This window comes from Xenopus laevis, chromosome 1S (assembly GCF_017654675.1).
Source record: "Xenopus laevis strain J_2021 chromosome 1S, Xenopus_laevis_v10.1, whole genome shotgun sequence".
Classification (NCBI taxonomy): domain Eukaryota; kingdom Metazoa; phylum Chordata; class Amphibia; order Anura; family Pipidae; genus Xenopus; species Xenopus laevis.
The window spans coordinates 141,061,006-141,088,465 of record NC_054372.1 but is presented as its reverse complement, the minus strand read 5'-3'; the positions used below and the strand labels follow the sequence as shown (position 1 = coordinate 141,088,465).

Below are 27,460 nucleotides of genomic sequence, written 5' to 3'. Positions count from 1 at the left end.
GTTAAGTCATATAAGACATACCCATAAATCCATATGCCTCCCCTGTGTATAATACAGTACCCCATCATATGATTAAACACCTTAGGGGCCACTAACAATAATTTTCAATTGCTAACAAACCCCCAGAACAAATACCAAAGTATGACACACACAGGGAGCCTAGGGCAGAGAGTATGGCACACACAGGGAGCATATGGAAGGCAGAACAGAGCAGGAGACAGGAATCAGGACCAGTCTAATATGTACTACATACAGTGACACAGTACTGGTGTCCCATTAGCATTTTATATAAAGTGTGAACAATGTGGGCAGTTTCAGTCTGGGTCTCAGGTGTGAACAGTACAGGGTTTTAGGATGTGAACAATAGAGGTGTCACAAGTGTGAACAATACAGGGGGATCACAGGTATGAACAATGCAGGGGATTAGTCTGAATTTGAGGTTTAAACAATGCAGGGGCCAGTCAATCTCTGTAGTGATACATTTTAAAATTTACAAATGGTAAACAGACACAGCAGGCAGACTTTGATGTGGAGGGCCATATAAAGTGGGGTCGCGGGCCGCCAGTTGAACAGCCCTGATATAGAGAGTGACATTCTAAAACAATTTGCAGTTGGCTTTCATTTGTTTTTTTTTGAGTTATATTTTTATTTACCAACTCTCTAGTTTGCAGTTTAAGCAATCTGGTTGCTAGGATTCAAATTACCCTAGTAACCATGCACTGATTTGAATAAGAGACTGGAATATGAATAGGATAGAGCCTGCCTACTCTTCTGTTTGTATGTGCCATACACTATTTTCCCTGAGCTGTCGATGTTTTCCAAATCTACCTGTTTGGGCCATACTCTGCTTGTGTACTCCATGTGTGTACTCTGCTTTCCCAAAGCTACCTGTTTGTGTCATACTCTTCTTGTCTCTATGCTGCTTGCCATATTCTTCCTGTGTTTAACATTCTACCTGCCCTACTTTACCTATTTGTGCCATACTCTGCCTGCCGTGTTCTGCCTGTATGTGCAATACTCTGCCTGTGCTAACTTGTCTGTGTTTGTCATACACTGCCTTTTCTTTTCTGCCCGTGTGTGCTATACTCTGTCTACGCTATGCTGCTTGCATGTGCTATACTCTACTTGCCCTATGTTGCCTGTGTGTGCTATACTCTACTTGCCCTATGTTGGCAGTGTGTTCCATATTTTGCCTGCCATATGCTGCCTATGTGTTTTATATTGTGCCTGTCCTACTCTATTTGTGTGTGCCCTACTCTGCCTGCCCTACACTACACGTGTGTGCTATACTGCTTGCCTCTATGCTGTCCTTGCCTTCCATATTCTGCTTGCTCTACTCTAACTGTATGTGCCATACACTGCCTTCCCTATGCTGCCTGTGTTTTCCACATTCTGCCTACCCCAATCTACCTGTCCCAATCTACCTGTGTTTGTGCCACACTACTTGTGTCTTCCATACTCTGCTTGCCCTATGCTGCCTGCTTGTGTCATACCCTGCTTGCCTCTATGCTGCCTGTTTTCCATAATGACCTAGTAGAAGTATGCACTACACTAATCACTAAACTGAATAAAAACCCCACTATGTCATGTCAACCTTAAACTAATTAGTAAGATACTGGCCTAGAGACTTCAACTTTTGTTCAAGGTTCTTTACATTCATACATTATTTAGTACGACGTAGAGAGTGAGATTCTAAAACAATTTGCAGTTGGCTTTCATTTTTTTAATTATTACTTGATTTATATTTCTGAGTTATTAAGCTTTTTATTCACCAGCTCTCCAGTTTGCAGTTTCAGCAATCTGGTTGCTAGGATCCAAATTACCATAGCAATCATGCACTGATTTGAATCAGAGACTGGAATATAAATAGGATAGAGCCTGAACAGAATGAGAAGTAATAAAAAGTAGCATTAATTATTAATGTGTAGCCTTATATTTGTTTTTTTTAGCATTTTATATAAAGTGTGAACAATGTGGGCAGTTTCAGTCTGGGTCTCAGGTGTGAACAGTACAGGGTTTTAGGATGTGAACAATAGAGGTGTCACAAGTGTGAACAATACAGGGGATCACAGGTATGAACAATGCAGGGGATTAGTCTGAATTTGAGGTTTAAACAATGCAGGGGCCAGTCAATCTCTGTAGTGATACATTTTAAAGTTTACAAATGGTAAGCAGACACAGCAGGCAGACTTTGATGTGGAGGGCCATATAAAGGGGGGTCGCGGGCCGCCAGTTGAACAGCCCTGATATAGAGAGTGACATTCTAAAACAATTTGCAGTTGGCTTTCATTTTTTTTTTTGAGTTATATTTTTATTTACCAACTCTCTAGTTTGCAGTTTAAGCAATCTGGTTGCTAGGATTCAAATTACCCTAGTAACCATGCACTGATTTGAATACGAGACTGGAATATGAATAGGATAGAGCCTGCCTACTCTTCTGTTTGTATGTGCCATACACTATTTTCCCTGAGCTGTCGATGTTTTCCAAAGCTACCTGTTTGGGCCATACTCTGCTTGTGTACTCCATGTGTGTACTCTGCTTTCCCGAAGCTACCTGTTTGTGTAATACTCTTCTTGTCTCTATGCTGCTTGCCATATTCTTCCTGTGTTTAACATTCTACCTGCCCTACTTTACCTGTTTGTGCCATACTCTGCCTGCCATGTTCTGCCTGTATGTGCAATACTCTGCCTGTGCTAACTTGTCTGTGTTTGTCATACACTGCCTTTTCTTTTCTGCCCGTGTGTGCTATACTCTGTCTACGCTATGCTGCTTGCATGTGCTATACTCTACTTGCCCTATGTTGCCTGTGTGTGCTATACTCTACTTGCCCTATGTTGGCAGTGTGTTCCATATTTTGCCTGCCATATGCTGCCTATGTGTTTTATATTGTGCCTGTCCTACTCTATCTGTGTGTGCCCTACTCTGCCTGCCCTACACTACATGTGTGTGCTATACTGCTTGCCTCTATGCTGTCCTTGTCTTCCATATTCTGCTTGCTCTACTCTAGCTGTATGTGCCATACACTGCCTTCCCTATGCTGCCTGTGTTTTCCACATTCTGCCTACCCCAATCTACCTGTCCCAATCTACCTGTGTTTGTGCCACACTACTTGTGTCTTCCATACTCTGCTTGCCCTATGCTGCCTGCTTGTGTCATACCCTGCTTGCCTCTATGCTGCCTGTTTTCCATAATGACCTAGTGGAAGTATGCACTACACTAATCCCTAAACTGAATAAAAACCCCACTATGTCATGTCAACCTTAAACTAATTACTAAGATACTGGCCTAGAGACTTCAACTTTTGTTCAAGGTTCTTTACATTCATACATTATTTAGTACGACGTAGAGAGTGAGATTCTAAAACAATTTGCAGTTGGCTTTCATTTTTTTAATTATTACTTGATTTATATTTTTGAGTTATTAAGCTTTTTATTCACCAGCTCTCCAGTTTGCAGTTTCAGCAATCTGGTTGCTAGGATCCAAATTACCATAGCAATCATGCACTGATTTGAATCAGAGACTGGAATATAAATAGGATAGAGCCTGAACAGAATGAGAAGTAATAAAAAGTTGCATTAATTATTAATGTGTAGCCTTATATTTGTTTTTTTTTAGATGTGGCCAGTGACCTCTATTTTAAAGCTAGAAGGTAGAAGGCAAATATTTGAAAAACTATTAAAAAGAAAAAAAAACACCAAAGCAAAATATCCTTAGAAGTAACCATTCTATAACAAGTTAGAATTTAATAGAAAAGTGAAGCACTCCTTTAATGAAGCACCGCTTGGCTTTGCATGCAAGTGACAGTCGACACGGTGAATTAGGATGGCAATAACTGCTACAATATTTTTTGCTAGGAACAACGAAAGTAGAGACTTCTCTTTGAGCCTTGAGACAGAAGGCATTTGATAAAATGTTATGGCTCTTTTACTTTAGTGCACTCCATATTAGAATGCTGGGTGACACCTTCACATATTGTATCAGAAAAATATACACTCATGTTCAAGCTAAGCTACTCATCAATGGCACCATAACCAACCCAATAGACATAAACAGAGGTATGCCTCCTCTCCCTTCTTCTGTTGAACCTATCATTTCCTCTCCTTAGGCTCCTTTGAGATATGACCACATTTCAATGCATCAAAATTGAATCACATGAAACAAAGTTTACAGTAGTTGGTTATATATAACAAAGCCGAAGCAGGGCCTGCCACACATCCTATCCTTCATCCAACAATATGGCAAGTCTCTGAGTATTGGTATTGATGCATATGAAATATTACTATTGATCAATAAAGGGAACCCCAGATGGAGTAGAAAATAAAGCTTTAAGTAGGCCAACAACACAATCACTTACTTTAGCAGACAAATACAGAAGAATTCACATAATATATATGCATATAACATCACATATTGCATAGAGGAAACTCTGCAAGAACCAAACAATGGCAAGCACATCATGTGTCATACTCTGCCTGTCTTATTCTCCCTGCATGTGCTATACTTTATGTTACACACACTTTCTGCCCTACGCTACCTCTTTGTTCCACATTCTGTCTTTCCTACTCTATCTGTGTGTGCCATACTCTGATTCCATGTGCTATATGTGTGTGTGTGTATATATTTTGTATGCCCTACTCTACATTTGTGTGCAATTTTCTTTCTGCCCTACACTGCCTGTATTCCACATTCTGCCTTCCCTACTGCCTGGCCTGTTCTACCTGTATTTGCAATACTTTACTTGCACTAATCTGTCTGCGTTTGCCATACTCTTTCTGCCCTATGCTACCTGTGTGTTCTATATTCTGCCGGCCCTATTCTGCCTGTGTTACACATTCTGCTTGGCCAACTTTACCTGTGTGTGAGATACTCTGCCTGCAGTGTTTTGCCTGTATGTGCAATAATCTGCTGGTGCTAATCTGTCTGTGTGTGCCATACTCTGCTTGTTCTATTCTGCCTGTATGTGCCATACTCTGTTTTTTCATTGTTGCCTGTGTGGTCCATATTGTGCCTATCCTACACTGCCTGTGGGTTTCATATTCTGCCTGCCTTACTCTGCCTGTGTATGCCATACCCTGGCTGCCCTCCACTCACAATCCAAATAGTTAACATTGAATTGAATTAAAAGAGAGAATACTGGACCCTTGTTAATTATATGTGGAATTTCATTTTTGGGAAGAGGAGGTATCGATTACCCAATTGACATTTAATTTATTAAAGAAAAATAGTAAATAAACCCTCTCTCTCCACCACCTCACCAATTCTCAGTATTTTACCTACTGACAAAGTGCTTAGTGCAGTTATCAAAAGTTGAAATAACTTAGCATAACATCTCAAATATAATTCATTTGTTAATTACTGAGGATTAAATAAATAAAGTTAATTGACAAATCAAAGTGCTTGTGCTTAATTAATAGCGTGTTGAGGTAGAGAAATGTGTATTAATTGCTTGCCTATGTAGGACCAACTACTCATGACCATTAGGTTGTACACATTTAAAAATACTTCATTTAAGTGTGAGGGCTAGTGCTAATCAGGCCCAGACTGGCAATCTGTGGGTTCTGGCAAATGCTAGAGGGGCTGCTATAAGGTCCCATAGAAAGTCAGTATTTAGTGGGCTGGTGGGGCCTGTTTGGGCTTCTATATGGGCTGATTGGGCCTCTGTGTACCTGAAATGCCAGTGCATTTTTTAATTCTCAGAACGGACATGGTGCTAATTGAAATCTCAGATTGACACTGAAAAAATTAATCCAAATTGGTTGTTAAAAAAGCTTGAGCTAATAGGTGTTGAGAGAATGAATTTATTAAATATTTAAAAAAAGATAAAAAAATTACCAAAACCCACGCTTAAGAAATGGAAGTAGGAAAAGGAAAATAGTACAGAGGTGGAGAAGTCCCAAGAAACTGCTGCCTGATTGTTTTCTAGGCCCTGGGACCCCACATGGGGAGACAGTAGGATGCTGGGGACTGTGGTCTCAAGACTACCTTTCTATCTTAAAAGAGGGCTATTCTTCCCTGTAAAACCACAAATCCACCCGTGCCATGTAACAAAACGAGTTAAAATGAGAAATTTTAAATGCGGTTAAGGTAGGCTACGTTGTTCAATCAATACAATGTTCCAAAGCAGTAGATTTTTCCCCAAATATAAATCTAGGGACCAGGGCCCAATGTTAATTTGCTTAGGTGGCCATCATCACTAATAGCAGCCCTAACGTATGATATATTGTATAAAAGCACCTAACATCTCCTAAACAAACTGGTACTGACCATTCCAGTCTAAATTATTTAAACCTGATTTAGTACACATGCATTATTTCCCCTAAAATGTGTCGCTAGCATGTCTGTGCTGCACTTACTAACTCCACATTGCCTTACTGGAAAAGTTACTCTTAACATGACTAAAACCTGATTCAGTTCAAATGCATATTATTTTCCATCATATGTGTTCCTATAGTAGCTGTGCTGCACTTACCTCTCTAAAGCTGCATCTGATAATCTTGTAACTGTCACTAGTGTTTCCAACGGTCACTTTGTAGTTGAAATACAGCTACAATCTGCAGGTTGGAAAGTCCTGCTCTAAAGTGTTACTGACTGACATGATTTAAACATGATTTAGTACACATGCAATGCCATTTCCCCTAATATATGCCTCTAGAGCGTCTGTACTGCCCTTACCTCTGTTCTAAAGCTGCATCTTACAATCTTGTAAATATCACTACTGGTTTTAACTGTCACTTTGTAGTTCACTTACTGCAATCTGCAGGTTGGAACGCCCTGCTCTAAAGTCTTACTGATTCCAGCTTGTCTCACTGGAGATATCACTATACACATTTTATACATTAAAACATGATTTAGTACAAGTGCAATGTCAGGGGGCATAGTAGGTATGTTCACACTGCACATGGATGCTTTTAGATCTGGGTTGGTGGGACAGCCATGGGCTTTAGTTACAACACAAGCTGTTCCCGGTGTCCAAATCCACAAATTGGGGATTTAACTAAAAATTACTCTGACAAATACCTAAGACCAAATGGCACATCACCAGCTCAACTTTATCCTAAGAGCCACCCCCTTGAGGTAAGAAAATTTGGTTGTGTCCTTACCTGGCAAAACATCATTATGTTGAGCTGGCAGACTGATTGGCTGTTGCTGATGGGAGATAAAATCCTATTCCCTTCACTGCCTTCTCTTGCCAACATTTAGTTTTTCCTACAGCTGGTACCAGTGCATGATGGGAAAGTGTTTAGCCAATCAGTAAGGTGTCCTTATAGATATGGTGGATGGGGCTTCACAGTCAATACCAGGACAGTAGGAAAGAGAGCTTGACCAGTAAGGAATCTGGGCTAAACCACTAGCTAAAATAAGAAGGGGGCAGTTAAGCTGTGAGTGCGCTTGATAAAGAGCCAGAGATGGCTTGAAACGTTGCTGCTGTTGGTCTGTGCCATGATTAAATAAAGGCCTTTTATCCTATTAAGAAGGTGCTGTTCTTATCTACATTGAATTGTCTACGGTGTGGGGTGGCCACCATTGAACGTGCACCTGAAACATTGGAGGAGTTGTGTGCTGACACAGAATCACTATGTGAGTGCAGAAGTGTCAGAATCATTGCAAACAGATTTCATGTTGTTGATGTCATTGCTAGCCTGAGAGGTAGTTGTTATTGCATGCTGATAGCTAATCCCACTCTATGGAGAGCCCACATATGAACTGCTGGTAAACATGTTGGGATAGGTTTACAGTGTAGTTACATGTCATAGGCAGTGCTATCAAGTGGCACAGATTTAATATGACGGCCATTTTGATCTGATTATGGAAATTAGAAAAAACCCCAGTTTTCAGGTACCTGTTTATTCAGATAGATAGATGGTAGGTTGAAGCTCAGCACCTTTGAAAACCCCATGGTACATCGAGTAGTACAAGTAAAGGATCTATTAATGAAAATGCTCGGGAGCTTGAGTTTTCCACTTAAGGGAGCTTTCTGTAATATGAACCACCATACCGTAATCCTTTACGTAAAAATGTTATGTTCCCAAAATGTTTTTTTTCCTCTATGAATTTTATTATTCGTCAAATAAAATGGTTCTGCCTTTAAATAGTCAATTCCAATTAGTCTGCACCTCATACAGTCATGCACAAATCACTGTAAATGTGCTGCCAGAGAGGTCTTGCATATACTCTCCATAGTGTAACATTAATGCTGCAATGCTTAACCCTAGTCAATAACAATGTGAATATTATATTTCAGAGTTAAAGTGCTTATAACCTTTGTACACGTAAAGAATACATTTATTTATCTCATGCCCCTGATTTTATATTTTCCTGGATTTTACATAATTTTTCCTGGTTCCTTGAAAATATAAAATGGGGTTTCTACTGTACCTAATTTCTGAGTATAAAAAAATTCTCTACACAAAGTGACCGAGCACCAAAATTGAAACAACGTAGCAGTGCACCCGCAAGTTAATTTATAACAATTGTGACAAACATATGTATCTATTAAGGTAATACACGGTGGGATACATAATTGCTCATGCCCCCTCCCTGTAAACCTCCAGTTAACTAGTTCAGGTGCAGAAGTAGATAGTGAATTAAAACACAACTTTTATTAGTTTCACTTAAAAGATCACGCTACAAAGACACATCATTGTGGATCCTCCTCAATGAAGCTGGACCATGTCCATAAAACAAACACATAGCTTAAAAACACATAGGTTGGAACAGTGGGGGAATAGTGCACTGATGTCCAATCAGCCACTATCACTACAAATATCGTCAGTAATGGGGTATATCTAAGTAAGTGAATTCCCCTATTTTTATCTGTACACATAAACAGATAATGCAGCACCCAGTTTTAGTTCAGGTATTTAACATTTAGTTCAAAAAAGCCTCAAAGAAATGGCACTCGCTCCTAACCTTAGAGCGATTGTATATTGAATTAGCCAAAAGACGTCTGTTCCAAACGCTGGTCAGAAGTCTAACCAGCCCTCCCAGACCACCCTTCCATTTGCCCAGAGTAATTCTGCCTAGCTACGTAGGGAGCAAATGGGGGCTGGTCCCCCACTGTCCACCTATGCCACCCAACGCGTTTCACCGGAAAACCGGCTTCTTCAGGGGCATAAGTGAATTTCGCGTGTCTTGTGAGCGTTTAAATAGGGTATGCGCAATACATGCGTCTTGACTTCCGCATACGTCACTTACGTCACGTGACGTGCGTCTCTTCGTCGTCCAATGCGGTCCATGCAATGGACGCGCCCCTATTTCCGCATATGTCACCAGCTTACCGTGACGCGCGGCTCTTTTCCTTAGGCTACAATTTGCGCTGTTCCCTCCCACTGAGCACTGCCTCCTTGTGCGTAATCCGCATCACAGAATGCTATGTGTGGGCACTCCCATTTCTCCCTGTCAGGTTGCGCATAAGCGCACTGCTGTATATCTTAACTGACAGGGGGGGAGCTATGACACATCTTAATTCTGGCCACGCCCACATCCTTTGAGGTTTAGAGAAAGTGACCCATTGTGTACAATATACATTGTATTCTTAGTAGTGGTACAATGTAATTAGCTGACTTCAGAAAACAGGAAGGACAAACCGGAAAAGAGAGAGAGTATACATAGGGAGCGAATTCTAGTGTAATCTAAAATTATAGGAAGGGGCTAAATATAAATCCTTCATTCAGGCCACTTGGTGCCTTGCTATTAAGCCAGTAAATCCATTCAGCTTCACATTTAAGTAACTTATTGTCAATATCTCCAATTCGTGAGGTAGATTTGATATGTTCTACAGCAATAAATTTCATCACTCCACTATTACCACTATGGTGTGTATTGATGTGGTTTGCAATCGTTGTATTTCTCTTATTGCGAACATCGCCCACATGTTCCAAAATCCGTCTTCTAAATTCTCTTTTCGTTTTGCCGACATATCTCATTCCGCATTTACATTCCATGACATATATGACTCCCATGGTTTTACAATTTATAAACTGTTTGATAGTGTATTCTTCTATGTCAAGTCTGCCATAGAGGGTTGTGCTCTTACGTACAAATGGGCAAGCCAGACAGTCCCCACACTTGTAACATCCCTTGATGTTACACGTCAACCAAGTTGGTTTGGACGGATTATTATAATGACTATGAATGAGACGGTCACGTAAATTCTTGCTTCGTCTATAAGTTATCAGGGGACGATCTCCTATAGTTTCTTTGAGATCTGCATCCTGTTCTAAGATATGCCAGTTTTCTGAAGGATGTCAGAGATTTCCTTATGCTGTGAGCTAAAGTCACCAATAAGTCTTATCGGTTGTTTATTTGACTTAGTTGGCATAACTGATTTTTTGTATGTCTTGGGAGCTAAGAGATTGTTTCGATTGGATTCTAAGGCTCTTTTATAGGCTCTTTTGAGACAGTTATGACTGTATCCCCTTTGCTTGAATCTATTATAAAGTTTTTTTGCTTCAACTTTGAAGTCTTGCAGTGTGCTACATAATCGCCTAACCCGAAGATATTGACCGGTGGGTATCCCCTTAATTAAGTTATTTGGGTGTTGGCTATTGGCGTGTAGTAGGTTATTTGTCGCAGTTTCTTTTCCCATTTGCTCCCTACGTAGCTAGGCAGAATTACTCTGGGCAAATGGAAGGGTGGTCTGGGAGGGCTGGTTAGACTTCTGACCAGCGTTTGGAACAGACGTCTTTTGGCTAATTCAATATACAATCGCTCTAAGGTTAGGAGCGAGTGCCATTTCTTTGAGGCTTTTTTGAACTAAATGTTAAATACCTGAACTAAAACTGGGTGCTGCATTATCTGTTTATGTGTACAGATAAAAATAGGGGAATTCACTTACTTAGATATACCCCATTACTGACGATATTTGTAGTGATAGTGGCTGATTGGACATCAGTGCACTATTCCCCCACTGTTCCAACCTATGTGTTTTTAAGCTATGTGTTTGTTTTATGGACATGGTCCAGCTTCATTGAGGAGGATCCACAATGATGTGTCTTTGTAGCGTGATCTTTTAAGTGAGACTAATAAAAGTTGTGTTTTAATTCACTATCTACTTCTGCACCTGAACTAGTTAACTGGAGGTTTACAGGGAGGGGGCATGAGCAATTATGTATCCCACCGTGTATTACCTTAATAGATACATATGTTTATAAAACAATTCTCACTGCACAACACCAACCAGTTATCATCACACCATGTAACAACCCAAAATTGATGAACAGCATTTGAAGAGTACTTTAGGAAAATATACTCAACTGAGGAACCATCTGAAGACTTTATCAATCTTATGTTACAAAAAACCAGACACAGAGGGAGATGCTTAACACACCAATAACAGCAGCAGAGATATCAAGCATAATAAAATAACTGGCCACTCATAAATCACCCGGATTGTTTCAATGCAGAATATTATAAAAGACCGAAATCACATATGATACAACTATTAACGCATATATATATAATCCAATGTTCCAGAGGTGGAATAAATAATGACCTAGCGGAAGTATGCAGTACACTAATCCCCAAACCGAATAAAAACCCCACTATGTCATGTCAACCTTAAAATTATTACTAAGATACTGGCCTAGAGACTTCAAATTTTACTTAAGGTTTTTTACCTTTACATTAATATTTAGTACAATGTAGAGATTCTAAAACAATTTGCAGTTAGCTTTCATTTTTTTATTATTTGTTTTTCATGTTTGAGTTATTAAGCTTTTTATTCACCAGCTCTCCAGATTACTATTTCACCAATCTGGTTGCTAGGATCCAAATTACCATAGCGATAATGCACTGATTTGAATAAGAGAATATGAATAGGATAGAGCCTGAACAGAAGGAGAAGGTAATAAAAAGTAGCATTAATTATAAATGTGTAGCCTTATATTTGTTTTTGAGATGGGGTCAGTGACCCCTATTTTAAAGCTAGATGTTAGAAGAAGGCAAATATTTTAAAAACTATTAAAAAGGATAAAGGAAAAAAAAAAAAACGGCAAAGCAAAATATTCTTACTGTTAGCCATTCTATAACAAGTTAGAATTTAATAGAAAAGTAAACCAATCCTTTAAAGGAACAGTTCAGTGTGAAAATAAAAACTGTGTAAATAGATAGGCTGTGCAAAATAAAAAATATTTCTAGTATAGTCAGTTAGCCAAAAATGTAATATATAAAGGCTGGAGTGAACAGATGTCTAATAAAACAGCCAGAATCCAACTTCCTGCTTTTCAGCTCTATAACTCTGAGCTAGTCAGCGACTTGAAGGGGGGCCACATGGTACATTTCTGTTCAGTGAGTTTGTAATTGATCCTCAGCATTCAGCTCAGATTCAAAAGCAACAGATATGACCCATGTGGCCCCCCCTCAAGTCTCTGATTGGTTACTGCCTGGTAACAAGGGTAACCAGTCAGTGTAAACCAAGAGAGCTGAAAAGCAGGAAGTAGTGTTCTGACTGACATGTTATACATCAAATCATTACATTTTTGGCTAAATAACTATATTAGAAACATGTTTTATTTTGCACAGCCTATCTATTTACCCAGTTTTTATTTTTACACTGAACAATTCCTTTAATGTAGCACCGCTTGGCTTTGCACACAAGTGACAGTCAACACGGTGAATTAGGATGGCAATAACTGCTACAATATTTTTTGCTAGGAACAATGAAAGTAGAGACTTCTCTTTGAGCCTTGAGACAGAGAAGGCATTTGATAAAATGTTATGGCTCTTTTACTTTAGTGCACTCCATATTAGAATGCTGGGTGACACCTTCACATATTGTATCAGAAAAATATACACTCATGTTCAAGCTAAGCTACTCATCAATGGCACCATAACCAACCCAATAGACATAAACAGAGGTATGCCTCCTCTCCCTTCTTCTGTTGAACCTATCATTTGGCCCTCTCCTTAGGCTCCTTTGAGATATGACCACATTCCAAGGCATCAAAATTGGATCACATGAAACAAAGTTTACAGTATTTCGTTATATATAACAAAGCCGAAGCAGGGCCTGCCACACATCCTATCCTTCATCCAACAACATGGCCAAGTCTCTGAGTATTGGTATTGATACATATGAAATATTTCTATTGAGCAATAAAGGGAACCCCAGATGAAGTAGAACATACATCTATAAATAGGCCAACAACACAATCACTTACTTTAGCAGACAAATACAGAAGAATTCACATAATATATATGCATATAACCACATATTGCATAGAGGAAACTCTGCAAGAACCAAACAATGGCATGCACATCTTGTGTCATACTCTGCCTGCCTTATTCTCCCTGCATGAGCTATACTTTATGTTCTACAGACTTCCTGCCCTATGCTACCTCTTTGTTCCACATTCTGTCTTTCCTACTCTATCTGTGTGTGCCATGTGCTATATGTGTGTTCCATATTTTGTATGCCCTACTCTACATTTGTGTGCAATTTTCTTTCTGCCCTACACTGCCTGTATTCCACATTCTGCCTTCCCTACTGCCTGGCCTGTTCTACCTGTATTTGCAATACTCTACTTGCACTAATCTGTCTGCGTTTGCCATACTATTCCTGCCCTATGCTGGCTTGGTGTACCATACTCTGCCTGTGTGTGCCATACTATGCTTGCCCTTTGTTGCTTGTGTGTTCCATATTGTACCTGCCCTACGCTGTGTGTGTGTTTTATATTCTGCCTGCCGTACTCTATCTGTGTGCCCTACTCTGCCTGCCCTACTCTACCTGTATGTGCCATACCTTGCCTGCCCTATTCTACCTGTGTTTTCTATACTCTGCCTACCCTATTCTGCCATACCCTGCCTGTCCTATTCTGCCTGATTTTGCCATACTCTTCCTGTGTGTGCCAAATTCTGTTTGCCCTACTCTGCCTGTATGTGGAATACTCTGCTTGCCCTACTATGCATGTGTGTGCCCTACTCTATCAGTATGTGCCATACTTTTCTTGCCCTATTCTGCCTGTATATGCAGTAATTTATGTGCTGTAGTAAACCTGTTTGTGCCATACTCTGCCTGCCCAATTTTGCCTGGGTGTGCGCGCTCCATCCTCTGCCTGCCATACACTGTATGTGTGTGCCATATACTACCTTTCCTGTGCTGCTTGTGTTTTCCATATTCTTCCATATTCCCAATCTACCTGTTTGTGCCATACTCTGCTTGTGTTTCATACTCTGTTTGCCCAAAGCTGCCTGTTTATGTCATACTCTGCTTGCCTCTATGTTGCCAGCATGTTCCATATTCTGCCTGCCCTATTCTATCTGTGTGTGCCATACTCTGCCTGCCCTGATCTCCCTGTATGTGCTATACTTTTCCTGTGTGTGCCTTACTCTGCCTGCCATATTCTGTCTGTATGTGTAATATTCTGCTTACCCTATTCTCAGTGTGTGCCTTACTCTGTCAGTGTGTGCCATACAATATCTTCTCTGTGCCGCCTGTGTTTTCTATATTCTGCCTACCCCAATCAACCTGTTTGTGCCATACTCTGCTTGTGTGTTCCATACTTTGTTTGCCAGAAGCTGCCTGTTTGTGTCATACTATGCTTGCCTCTATTCTGCTTGCATGTTCCACATTCTTTCTGCCATACTCTATCTGTGTGCGCCATACTCTGCCTGCCCTATTCTGCCTGTATGTGCACTGCTCTGCCTGTGCTAATCTGTCCGTGTTTGCCATACTCTGCCTGTTCTATTCTGCCTTTGTTTGCTATACTCTGCCTACCCCATGCAGCCGGTGTGTGACATGCTGTGCCTGTGTGTTACATACTCTGCCTGCTCTACACTGCCTGTATGTGCAATACTCTGCTTACCCTACTAAACCTGTGTGTGCCATACTCTGCCTGTCCTATGTTGCCTGTGTGTTCCATAGTGTGTCTGCCCTTTGCTGCCTGTATATTTTATATTCAGCCTTTCCTACTCTATCTGTGTGCCCTGCCCTGCCTACCCCATGCTGCCTGTGTGTGCCATACCCTGCCTGCCCTATTATGCTTGTGTTTTCTATACTCTACCTGCCCTATTCTGCCATACTCTGCCTGTTCTATTCTGTCTGTGTGCCAAATTCTGTTTGCCCTACTCTGCCTGTATGTGAAATACTCTGCTTGCCCTACTACGCCTGTGTGTGCCTTACTCTGTCAGTGTGTGCCATACTCTGTCACTGTGTGGCATACTTTGCCTGCCCTATTCTGCCTGTATGTGTAATAATCTACTTGCCCTAGTAAACCCGTATGCCTTATTCTGCCTGTCCTACACTGTATGTGTGTGCTATACACTGCTTGCCCTATGCTGTCCGTGTGTTCCATATTCTGCCTTCTCTACTCTGTGTGTGTGTGTTTCATACACTACCTTCCCTATGCTGACTGTGTTTTCCATATTCTGCCTACCCTACCATACTCTGCTTGCCCGAAGCTGCCTGTTTGTGTCATACTCTTCTTGCTTCTTTGCTGCAAGCGTGTTCCATATTCTGCCTGTGTTCCACGTTCTGCCTGCCCTACTCTACCTGTGTGTGATATACTCTGTATGTTCCATACCATACCATGCCTGCCCTGTTCTCCCTGTATGTGCTATTCTCTGCCTGTCTTATTCATCCTGTATGTGCAATACTCTACCTGCAGTAATCTGTATGTTTTTGCTGTACTTTGCCTGTTCTATTCTGCCTGTGTGTGCCATACTGTGCCTGACCTGTTCTCCCTGTGTGTGTCATACTGTGCCTGCCCTGTTCTCCCTGTATGTGCCATACTCTGCCTGCTGTATTCTGCCTGTATGTGCAATACTCTGCCTGCAGTGTAGGGCAGGCAGAGTATGAAGCGCACACACATAGGCAAAATTGGGCAGGCAGAGTATGGCACAAACAGGTTTACGTAAATTATTGCATATACTGGCAGAATAGGGCAGGCAAAGTATGGCACACACTGACAGAGTAGTGCACACACACATGCATAGTAGGGAAAGGGCCCTACGCTGCCTGTGTGTTGCATATTCTGACTGCCCTACTCTATATGTGTATGCCCTAATTTGCCTGCCCTACGTTGCCTATGTTTGCTATACTATGTCTGCTGTATTCTGCCATACTCTATCTATCCTATTCTGCATTCTTTGCAATACTCTTCCTGTGTGTGCCACATTCTGTTTGCCCGGCTCTGCCTGTATGTGCCATACTCCGCCTGTCCTTTTCTGCCTGTATGTGGAATACTCTGCTTGCCCTACTAAACCTTTGTGTGCCAAAATCTGCCTGCCCAATTTTGCCTCTGTGTGCCATACTCTGCCTGCCCTACACTGCATGTGTGTGCTATACTCTGCCTGCCCTACACTGCATGTGTGTGTGCTATACTCTGCATGCCCTATGCTGTCCATGTGTTCCATATTTTGCTTGCCCTACTCTTTCTGTATGTTCCATACACTTCCTTCCCTTTGCTGCCTGTATTTTCTATATTCTGGCTACCCCAGTCTACCTTTTTGTGCTATACTCTGCTTGTGTGTTCCATACTCTGCTTGCCCTATGCTGCCTGTGTGTTCTATATTCTGCCGCCCTTATTCTGCCTGTGTTACACATTCTGCTTGGCTTACTTTATCTGTGTGTAAAATACTCTGCCTGCAGTGTTTTGCCTGTATGTGCAATAATCTGACGGTGCTAATCTGTCTGTGTGTGTCATACTCTGCTTGTTCTATTCTGCCTGTATGTGCAATAATCTGTTTGTCCTTTGTTGCCTGTGTGTTCCATATTGTGCCTGCCCTACACTGCCTGTGAGTTTCATATTCTGTCTGCCTTACTCTGCCTGTGTATGGCATACCCTGGCTGCCCTCCACTCACAATCCAATAGTTAACATTGAATTGAATTAAAAGAGAGAATACTGGACCCATGTTAAATATACGTGGCATTTCACTTTCCGGGAAGAGGAGGTATCGATTACCCAATTGAAATTTAATTTATTAAAGAAAAATAGTAAAAAAAAAACCTCTCTCCACCACCTCACCTAATGGTCATGAGTATTTGGTCCTACGTAGTCAAGCAATTAATACACATTTCTCTACCTCAACACGCTATTATTTAAGCACAAACACTTTGATTTGTCAATTAACTTAATTTATTTAATCCTCATTAATTAACAAATGAATTATATTTGAGATGTTATGCTAAGTTATTTAAGCTTTTGATAACTGCACTAAGCACTTTGTCAGTAGGTAAAAGATTGAGAATTGGCGAGGTGGTGGAGAGAGGGGTGTTTTTTTTTTACTATTTTTCTTTAATAAATTAATTAAATTGGATTAGTAACCATATACTTGAAGAACAACTTCTCCGCCTTTGTCAGCTTTTGGAGTTGTTGCTTTGACTTCAGCTAAAATCTGCAGGTTGGAAAGCCCTGCTACTAGACATGTTATTATATTCACTGTTCCAAAGCAGTAGATTTTTCCTCAAATATAAATCTAGGAACCAGGGCCCAATGTTAATTTGCTTAGGTGCCCATCATCACTAATAGCAGCCCTAACGTATGATATATTGTATAAAAGCACCTACCATCTCCTAAACAAACTGGTACTGACCATTCCAATCTAAATGATTTAAACCTGATTTAGTACACATGCATTATTTTCCCCAAAATGTGTAGCTAGCATGTCTGTGCTGCACTTACTAACTCCACATTGCCTTACTGGAAAAGTTACTTTATACACTTTTAACATTATTAAAACCTGATTCAGTTCAAATGCAATATTATTTTCCATCATATGTGTTCCTATAGTAGCTGTGCTGCACTTACCTCTCATGTAAAGCTGCCTCTGATAATCTTGTAACTGTCACTAGTGTTTCCGACGGTCACTTTGTAGTTGAAATACAGCTACAATCTGCAGGTTGGAAAGCCCTGCTCTAAAGTGTTACTGACTCCACATTTGAAAAGTTACTTTACATACATTAAACATGATTTAAACCTGATTAAGTACACATGCAATGCCATTTCCCCTAATATATGCCTCTAGAGCATCTGTGCTGCCCTTACCTCTGTTCTAAAGCTGCATCTGGCAATCTTGTAACTGTCACTACTGGTTTTAACTGTCACTTTGTAGTTCACTTACTGCAATCTGCAGGTTGGAAAGCCCTGCTCTAAAGTCTTACTGATTCCAGCTTGTCTCACTGGAGATATCACTATACACATTTTATACATTAAAACATGATTTAGTACAAGTGCAATGTCAGGGGGCATAGTAGGTATGGTCACACTGCACATGGATGCTTTTAGATCTGGGTTGGTGGGACAGCCATGGGCTTTTGTTACAACACAAGCTGTTCCCGGTGTCCAAATCCACAAATTGGGGATTTAACTAAAAATTACTCTGATAAAAACCTAAGACCAAATGGCACATCACCAATCCATCAACTTTATCCTAAGAGCCACCCCCTTAAGGTAAGAAAATTTGGTTGTGTCCTTACCTGGCAAAACATCATTATGTTGAGCTGGCAGACTGATTGGCTGTTGCTGATGGGAGATAAAATCCTATTCCCTTCACTGCCTTCTCTTGCCAACATTCAGTTTTTCCTACAGCTGGTACCAGTGCATGATGGGAAAGTGTTTAGCCAATCAGTAAGGTGTCCTTATACATATGGTGGATGGAGCTTCACAGTCAATACCAGAACACTAGGAGAGAGAGCTTAACCAGTAAGGAAGTTGGGCTAAACCACTATCTGAAATAAGAAGGGGGGGCAGTTAAGCTGTGAGTGCAGAAGTGTCAGAATCATTGTGAACATAATTCAGATTGTTGATGTCATTGCTAGCCTGATAGGTAGTTGTTATTGCATGCTGATAGCTAATCCCACTCTATGGAGAGCCCATATATGAACTGCTGGTAAAAATGTTGAGAGATTTACAGTGTAGTTATATGTCATAGGCAGTGCTATCAAGTGGCCACACTGCACATGGATGCTTTTAGATCTGGGTTGGTGGGACAGCCATGGGCTTTTGTTAAAACACAAGATGTTCCCGGTGTCCAAATCCACAAATTGGGGATTTAACTAAAAATTACTATGACAAAAACCTAAGACCAAATGGCACATCACCAATCCATCAACTTTAACCTAAGAGCCACCCCCTTAAGGTAAGAAAATTTGGTTGTGTCCTTACCTGGCAAAACATCTTTATGTTGAGCTGGCAGACTGATTGGCTGTTGCTGATGGGAGATAAAATCCTATTCCCTTCACTGCCTTCTCTTGCCAACATTCAGTTTTTCCTACAGCTGGTACCAGTGCATGATGGGAAAGTGTTTAGCCAATCAGTAAGGTGTCCTTAGACATATGGTGGATGGAGCTTCACAGTCAATACCAGAACACTAGGAAAGAGAGCTTAACCAGTAAGGAAGTTGGGCTAAACCACCATCTGAAATAAGAAGGGGGGGCAGTTAAGCTGTGAGTGCAGAAGTGTCAGAATCATTGTGAACATAATTCAGGTTGTTGATGTCATTGCTAGCCTGATAGGTAGTTATTGCATGCTGATAGCTAATCCCACTCTATGGAGAGCCCATATATGAACTGCTGGTAAAAATGTTGAGAGATTTACAGTGTAGTTACATGTCATAGGCAGTGCTATCAAGTGGCACAGATTTAATATGACGGCCATTTTGATCTGATTATGGAAATCAGGAAATTCCCCAATTTTCAGGTGCCTGTGTATTTTGATAGATATGTTTATGAGCATATTTTGTCCTTTGTATGAGTATGGAGTGGCCCAGTGTCATTGTGATGTGATTGTGGATCAAATAAAAAACAATCTGGATAAGCTCATTCATGGTATGTGCTTAATTTGTTTTATTTGTTTTTTATAGAAACCAAAAATTAGATAAACCCAATAAAACGGTCTTGCCAACATGGATTTATGTATCTTAGTTGCTATCAAGTACAAGGTACTGTTTTATTATCATTTTTAAAAATTAAAACTGAAGGTTTAGGAATGGACTCTATAGCTGATGGGCTTCCCATTTGAAACTGGAATCCCATACCTGAACTATGAATTGGTGTAATTTGCTTCATCCAATGGGAGGCTTGTTGGGGTACAAAAAGAAAATGGACTGGGGATCAAGTAAATATATATATAAACTCAAATGCAGCCATTATAATCATATACTGTCGAAGCAGAAAGAAAAAAAGAATAATACAACTTCAACATATTTTGTATGTGTACTGTTTTATTAGTATATTGCATTAGTGCATTAGATAAATTAACTTGTGAGATTCGGCCCTTCTCGCTTATATCATTTATTCACCAGTACTTCACCCTTAAGCTTAAAAAATACAATTTCCTTAAAGTGTATAAGATATTTTTATTCAAGTTCATATTGTCATATTTAAGTTTCCTTATCTTAAAATGAGCACAAGCTTTCTCTTTTTTTCTGCAAAAATCTCCTACATAGATCTTAAATTCTCACTCACATTATACCAATCATCTATATTAATAAAATCTTTTGCTTTTGACTTAACAGTTACCATACTTCTTGCTGAATGCAGCATTTAGTCAGTGGATCTGAGATTTCTCTTGGGGGTATGTGTGCCATATAATATAAATATACTGATAGTATTGTTTCACCTGTGAAAACACCTCCAGCATAAGTCTGTGGTGCTGTATAATACCATCTTGAGATAATTTTTTTATCCTGATTCATATAATCTTATTACAGAAAAAGCAGGAAGTAGTGTTCTGGCTATTATGTTAGGCATCCAGTCACTCCAGCCTTTATACATTAAATTTTTGGCTAACTAACTATATTGAAAATTGTTTTATTTTGCACAGAAAAACTATTAGAAACTTGTTTTATTTTGCACAGCCTAACTATTTACTTAGATTTTATTTTTACACAGAATTATTCCTTGAAGCTTTAGTTCTCCTTTAATGCAAACCTTTGCTTAGCGATGGTATATTCACCAGCAAAATGATTTTACACATTCACAAAAACACCATTTTAAACATCTTTTTACATCCCCCTTTTGTATTTTTCTGTCAGTGGACCTTTTGGGTTGCAGACTGGAAACAGAAAATAACTGAAAAACGATACACACATTAAAATGTGAACTTCCTCTTTTATTCATATTATACTGTATATCTTCCTAGTTTGAGTGGGACCCAGCAACCAAATAACATTTTAAATTCCAGACTAAAGACCTTTAGGACAATATTTTACTCCACCTCACCCCTTTAAAACCAATCACAATAGGGCATGGAGCATAAAATGTGTTCAGTGAAGTTACATAGTTAAATCGGGTTAAAAAAAGAAAGTCCATCATGTTCAACCCCTCCAAATGAAACCCAGCATCCATACACATACGCACACTCCCACTGACCCCTCTATACACTCACATAAATTATATATACCCATATCTATACTAACTATAGAGTTTAGTGTCACAATAGCCTTTGATGTTATGTCTGTCCAAAAAATCATCCAAGCCACTCTTAAAGGCATTAACTGAATCAGCCATCACAACATCACCCTGCAGTGCATTCCACAACCTCACTGTAAAGAACCCCTTACGTTGCTTCAAATGAAAGTTCTAGTCTAAAGGGGTGGCCTCTGGTACGGTGATCCACTTTATGGGTAAAAAGGTCCCCTATTGTCTATAATGTCCTCTAATGTACTTGTAAAGTGTAATCATGTCCCCTCGCAAAGCACCTTTTTTTCAGAGAAAACAACCCCAACCGTGACAGTCTACCCTCATAATTGAAATCTTCCATTCCTCTAACCAGTGTAGTTGCACGTCTCTGCACTCTCTCCAGCTCATTTATATCCCTCTTAAAACTGGAGCCCAAAACTGCACTGCATACTCCAGATAAGGCCTTACCAGGGACCTATAAAGAGGCATAATTATGTTTTCATCCCTTGAGTTTATGCCCTTTTTTATGCAAGTACTTTATTTGCTTTAGTGGCCACAGAATGAAGTAAATCTATATTAACTAAAAAAAACTGTATATGTGTGTGTGTGTGTGTGTGTGTGTGTGTGTATATATATATATATATATATATATATATATATATATATATATATATATATATATATATATAAAGGATCTTTTCAAGTCCCTGTGTGCAACAGCATCTTCCTATTATGTCTATATAATATTCTGTTAGCACCAGGGCCCAATACACCCATCTAGTGTGTGCATATGGCTCCAGCAAAAAAAAAAAAAAAATATATATATATATATATATATATATATATATATATATATATACAACCGAACCAGATCCGCACTCCGTCAGTATAAAAATGCAATAACCCGGGTGCTGCTCCAAGGAAAAACTGCACAAGAACGTAGAATCGGATATAGCACTCCTGGGATTTTTAAAAAAGTTCAATTTTTATTCCATGCTTATAAAATTAATCAACATTTCGGCTACTGTCTAGAGCCTTTTGCAAGATTAAAAAATCAATTAAACATGCCCCATTTAAATTAACCCTCTATAAAATATCACATACATATACGCATAGTATACTATGCGTATATGTATGTGAGATTTTATAGAGGGTTAATTTATACAGTGCCTATGGGGGTTAAAAGAGAGGTGTGTCCATGATGGTGGATTTGTGACAGGGTTGAGGGTAACACCCAGGGTGGGCCTTTAAATGGGGCATGTTTAATTGATTTTTTAATCTTGACAAAGGCTCTAGACAGTAGCCGAAACGTTGATTAATTTTGTAAGCATGGAATAAAAATTGAACTTTTTAAAAAATCCCAGGAGTATATCCGATTCTACGTTCATATATATATATATATATATATATATATATATATATATATATATATATATATATATCTTATATATATAGCTTTCCAGAGGAGAATGAGTGCACACTGGGAACCCTTGGATAGGTTATTGTAAAGCCATAATTTTATTTTATGTTAATTTTTTAACGTCTTTATGATAACATATTTTTACCTTTTGTATTATACATTCTGTGCTTTTTCACAGGACTTTTTTCTATGCTCTTTTCTAATCACATGGGCAACAATGCATATGCTGGTGATTGGTCTCTTCTCTAAATTCACATGACTCCATCTGGTGCACGTGATAGGGTGAGTGCTTCCTTCTTTGTCTATGTAAAGTGTTGATTTTAAACATTCATTGTCTTGAAAAAGGTCCTAGAGGTGGACCGAAACTTCGACCTGTTTTTAATTAACTTAAATAAAATGATGGTTTTAAAATAACCTATCCAAGGATTCCCAGTGTGCACTCATTCTCCTCTGGAAAGCTATTGATAATACATATTTGAGTAGCACCTGGGTATTTTGTTCAGTTCAGTGGTGTGCGGAAAAAACTAATTTTATATATACATAAACCATAAAGAAGATCCGAAGGCTGGGTGCCAGTCTTTTAAATATATAAATAATCCCTTCGGTGACAGCACTCCATATTCAATCACGATGCAGACAAATAAATCAGTTCATGCAGGTTTATTAGGTGGACCAACGCTTCGATTCCACACAGGAATCTTCGTCAGGGTGAGAGTGCCAAACACAAACAGCCAATTTAAACAAACAAAATGGCGCCAAAATTCTATTGCTAGGGAGCCTAGCAACACGAGTGTGAGGAAAAAAGGGTTAGGCATGAAGTGAAAAGGAGAGAGAAAGTCACGCAGTACCATCCAGACCCCCCTTACCTGAAATCGCAACACTAGTGGGACAGCCTGTACAGTATGCTGCAAGAAACCTGGATTACTCGTCCGACATCCAAATGGAGGTGAGCCGACATCCCGGAAGTGTCAGGCAGGTTGCGTGAGTGAGACGCTTCCCCTGTTGCTAGGCAACCGCAGCAGCTTCTCAATCTCCATGCACAGCAGAGTGTATTGCCCACCAGAGCCGGTAACAGCGTCCCAGCGCAAAGCGCAGGAAGCTGGAGCCGGTGACTGGCTGTATTCTATGCGTGACCCTAGTGCAGAGAGAGATCTATAGGGTATGGGTTCCAATACGTCACTGGTACCGTTCAGCGGTATCAATGCGAATCAATTCAGTGTCCTAGGGGGTGGTATAAAGTGAGTATATCTCACGTGCATCTGCAATCTCACATATAGGGACTAAGGTAACATCCAGCGCAATGAACTATTATGTCAAAGGAGCATACTGCTTGGCTATATATCCCAATTTTAGCCAAGGGTGACATCACCCATATGGCATGCTAAGGGGTACTCCTGCTAACCACTAAGCTAAGGGGGGCATTGAGGCGGTACAATCAGGCGTGCAAGAATGTAAGAGTAATAAAAGCAATATCTGTGTATCAGAGCATGGTGCTGTATAGGACGTAACAAGACAGTAAGGAGCTGGTATGTCTATGCATATTGGTATATATCAAACAAAACAGAAAACAAAAAAATAAATGTTAGAGGCAAAAGAGAGAGAGCAGAGATGTAACACAATTCTATATCCTGGAAGGGGTAAATAGGGGATATGGCAACATAGTCTGTGAGTCAGCAGGTGGACTTCGATAGGAACAATAGTGGTACTTATACAAAACAGCCAAGAGGAAGTGTTTTATTAAGCCCACGTGGGGCTACAGTATCCAGTTTGTAGATCCATCTGGATTCCATCATTAGTAGCGATTGATCTCTGTCACCACCCCAGTCCAGGGGGGGTTGATGATCTATAGCCATACATCTGAAAGTTGGCAAAGAATGTCCTTTAAGTATGAAATGTTTGGCTACTGGTTGTATTGCCTTTCCTTTCTTAAAGGAACAGTTCAGTGTGAAAATAAAAACTGGGTAAATAGATAGGCTATGCAAAATAAAAAATGTATCTAATATAGTTAGTTAGCCAAAAATATAATATTTAAAGGCTGGAGTGAACAGATGTCTAATAAAACAGCCAGAATCCAACTTCCTGCTTTTCAGCTCTATAACTCTAAGTTAGTCAGCGACTTGAATGGGGGCCACATGGTACATTTCTGTTCAGTGAGTTTGCAATTGATCCTCAGCATTCAGCTCAGATTCAAAAGCAACAAATATGACCCATGTGGCCCCCCCTCAAGTCTCTGATTGGTTACTGCCTGGTAACCAGGGTAACCAGTCAGTGTAAACCAAGAGAGCTGAAAAGCAGGAAGTAGTGTTCTGACTGACATAATATACATCAAATCACTCCAGCCTTTATACATTACATTTTTGGCTAACTAACTATATTAGAAACATTTTTTTATTTTGCACAGCCTATCTATTTACCCAGTTTTTATTTTTACACTGAACAATTCCTTTAAGTGCTTTGCTGATAGCGGACCTATGATTTCCAATATGTTCGTTTAAGGTGGTGCAGGTTTTGCCTACATAGTACAGTCCACAGGGACAGGTAATGATGTATACAACGAATGATGATGAACAGCTCAATCTGTGTGTAATCCTGTATCTTTTTCCTGTGTGAGGATGAGGGAAATCAGGGCCAGTGAGGAGGCTTCTGCATGTCACACAGTCCGGGCATTTATAGCACCCCAGTTTTTTCTGTGTAGTGAGCCAATTGATTTCAGTGTTTGCCAATCTGATTAAGTCTGTACGTACTAGTAGATCAGTAAGGTTTCTGTCTCTTCTGTATCCAAACATGGGTTTAGGAGTGCGATGGAGGGAAAGTGATTCATCCATGTTTAACATTGGCCAATGTTTATTGACACTTGTGGTCAGATTTTGAGAAGCTTTGGAATATGTTGTTAAGAAAACCAGTGAGGTATTTGATATATCTTTGGGTTGTTTTGCCATAAGTAGGTCGGACTGTGTGTATTTTAGTGCCCTTTCAAGCTGTTGACATAGCAGGTTCTCTGAGTAGCCTCTCTGCAGGAATCTCTCAAACCTGTGAGCTGTTATTCCTTATCACCCGGAGGAACTGAGAATAGGGAATACCCCTAATTGTAGCAGGCGGGTGATTACTACTTGCTTGCAAAATAGAGTTACGGTCTGTTGCTTTTCTGAACAGTCTTGTGCTGATATTGGATTCCTCCAGGAATATGTTTAAATCGAGGAAATCAATGTTGTTGTTGAAATTCATGGTCAGCTTGATCGGAGTATCCAGGCTGTTAAGATGTTGGTGAAAGGAATGTAGTGCCTCTTCTATGTCAGTCCAGATCAGGAAGAGATCGTCTATGTACCGAAAGTAGGTCAATATCGACTTTCCCAATAGTGGGTAGATGTGTGTGCCTTCGAATGCCAGCATAAACAGGTTGGCGTATGATGGTGCCAACCGTCCCCGCCACCTGTAGGTAGTACAGCTTTTCAAAGTGAAAGAAGTTCCTTGTTAGGGTTAATTCTAATAGTTGGAGTAAAAATTCAATGGGGGTGTCCGTGGGGGAGAAGTAAGGAGAGCCTTCCTACATGCCCAAATCCCTTGTGCATGTGGTATCACAGTGTAGAGGCTCTTGACGTCCATGGTCACCAATAAGCAGTTATGAGGTAGGTCATGTAGTTCAGAGTGTCGCCTGATCACATGGCTTAAGTCCTGTGTATATGACTCCATACTTTGTACAAAAGGCTGTAGATAGTAGTCAATGTAGGTTGCAACAGATTGATATAAAGACCCTATGGCCGATATAATGGGTCTTCCTGGTGGAGAGTAGAGAGACTTGTGTACCTTCGGTAAGGTATATATAATGGGGGTACGGGGATATTCTGTGGTGAGGAATCGATGTGTGTTCTGGTCAAGCCACCCAGAGTCCTTTGCCAGGCCTAGCATGGAGTCCAATTCTTTTTTGAATTTAAAAGTAGGGTCGCCTGGGAGCAATTTGTAGGTGTTTTCATCTGACAGTTGCTTCAACAGTTCATTTCTATAGAACGTATAGTCTAATAGTACAATCGCTCCCCCCTTGTCTGCAGGGCGTATAACCAGATCAGTATCATCTTTCAGACCCCAATGGGGGCCGAAACGTCGGATTTATGTACACAATAAAAGAACTTTGAATTTTGCACAAACAAGGAAAAGTTGTGCTCACCGCTAATTTTTAAAACCATTAGGTGGGGGTGCAATGAGGCTGTGACCACAAAATACATATAGACAAATACAAGAGTCCTCTGCACTCAACCCATTATCAATATAATATTTATTATCAATAATAAATAGAGACATTTTGTGCATACTGCTACTGAAAAATGCCTTACCCTTTAAACAAAACAGGGATTGTTTGTCCATATATTGCAATATATTTAAGCTGGCCAACTACGTCAAAGTCATCCCATATCTGGCCAGTCCTATGCTCAATTTTCATCTGATTCATTAAGAATTCAATTGCTTAATTATACATTTTACAAAGGGACTACGTTTTACCTGCAACTTACTAGCTGCTTTCAAAGTAAAACTCCCAAACCTGGCTGCCCTTTTATTAGACACCAGTGGGATCACCTGACTATAGCTGGGAGGGGTGGGGGCCAGTATATTTTGGGACTATATATATATATATATATATATATATATATATATATATATATATATATATATATATATATATATATATATATATATATATATATA

At 39.9% G+C, this 27,460-nt stretch overlaps 1 long non-coding RNA gene across 2 annotated transcripts in view; it reads left to right on the top strand.

Annotated features, from left to right (window-relative positions):
• The window catches only part of LOC121399484, a 55,526-nt gene extending 32,387 nt beyond the window's left edge, over positions 1-23,139 (top strand). Inside the window, exon 3 of one of the 2 annotated variants that reach the window (XR_005965068.1) lies at positions 22,941-23,139. This is a non-coding gene — a long non-coding RNA (uncharacterized LOC121399484). The remainder of the gene's footprint in view (positions 1-22,940) is intronic. The other variant, XR_005965067.1, reaches the window with a different exon arrangement.
• The last annotated feature ends 4,321 nt before the right edge of the window (positions 23,140-27,460 follow it).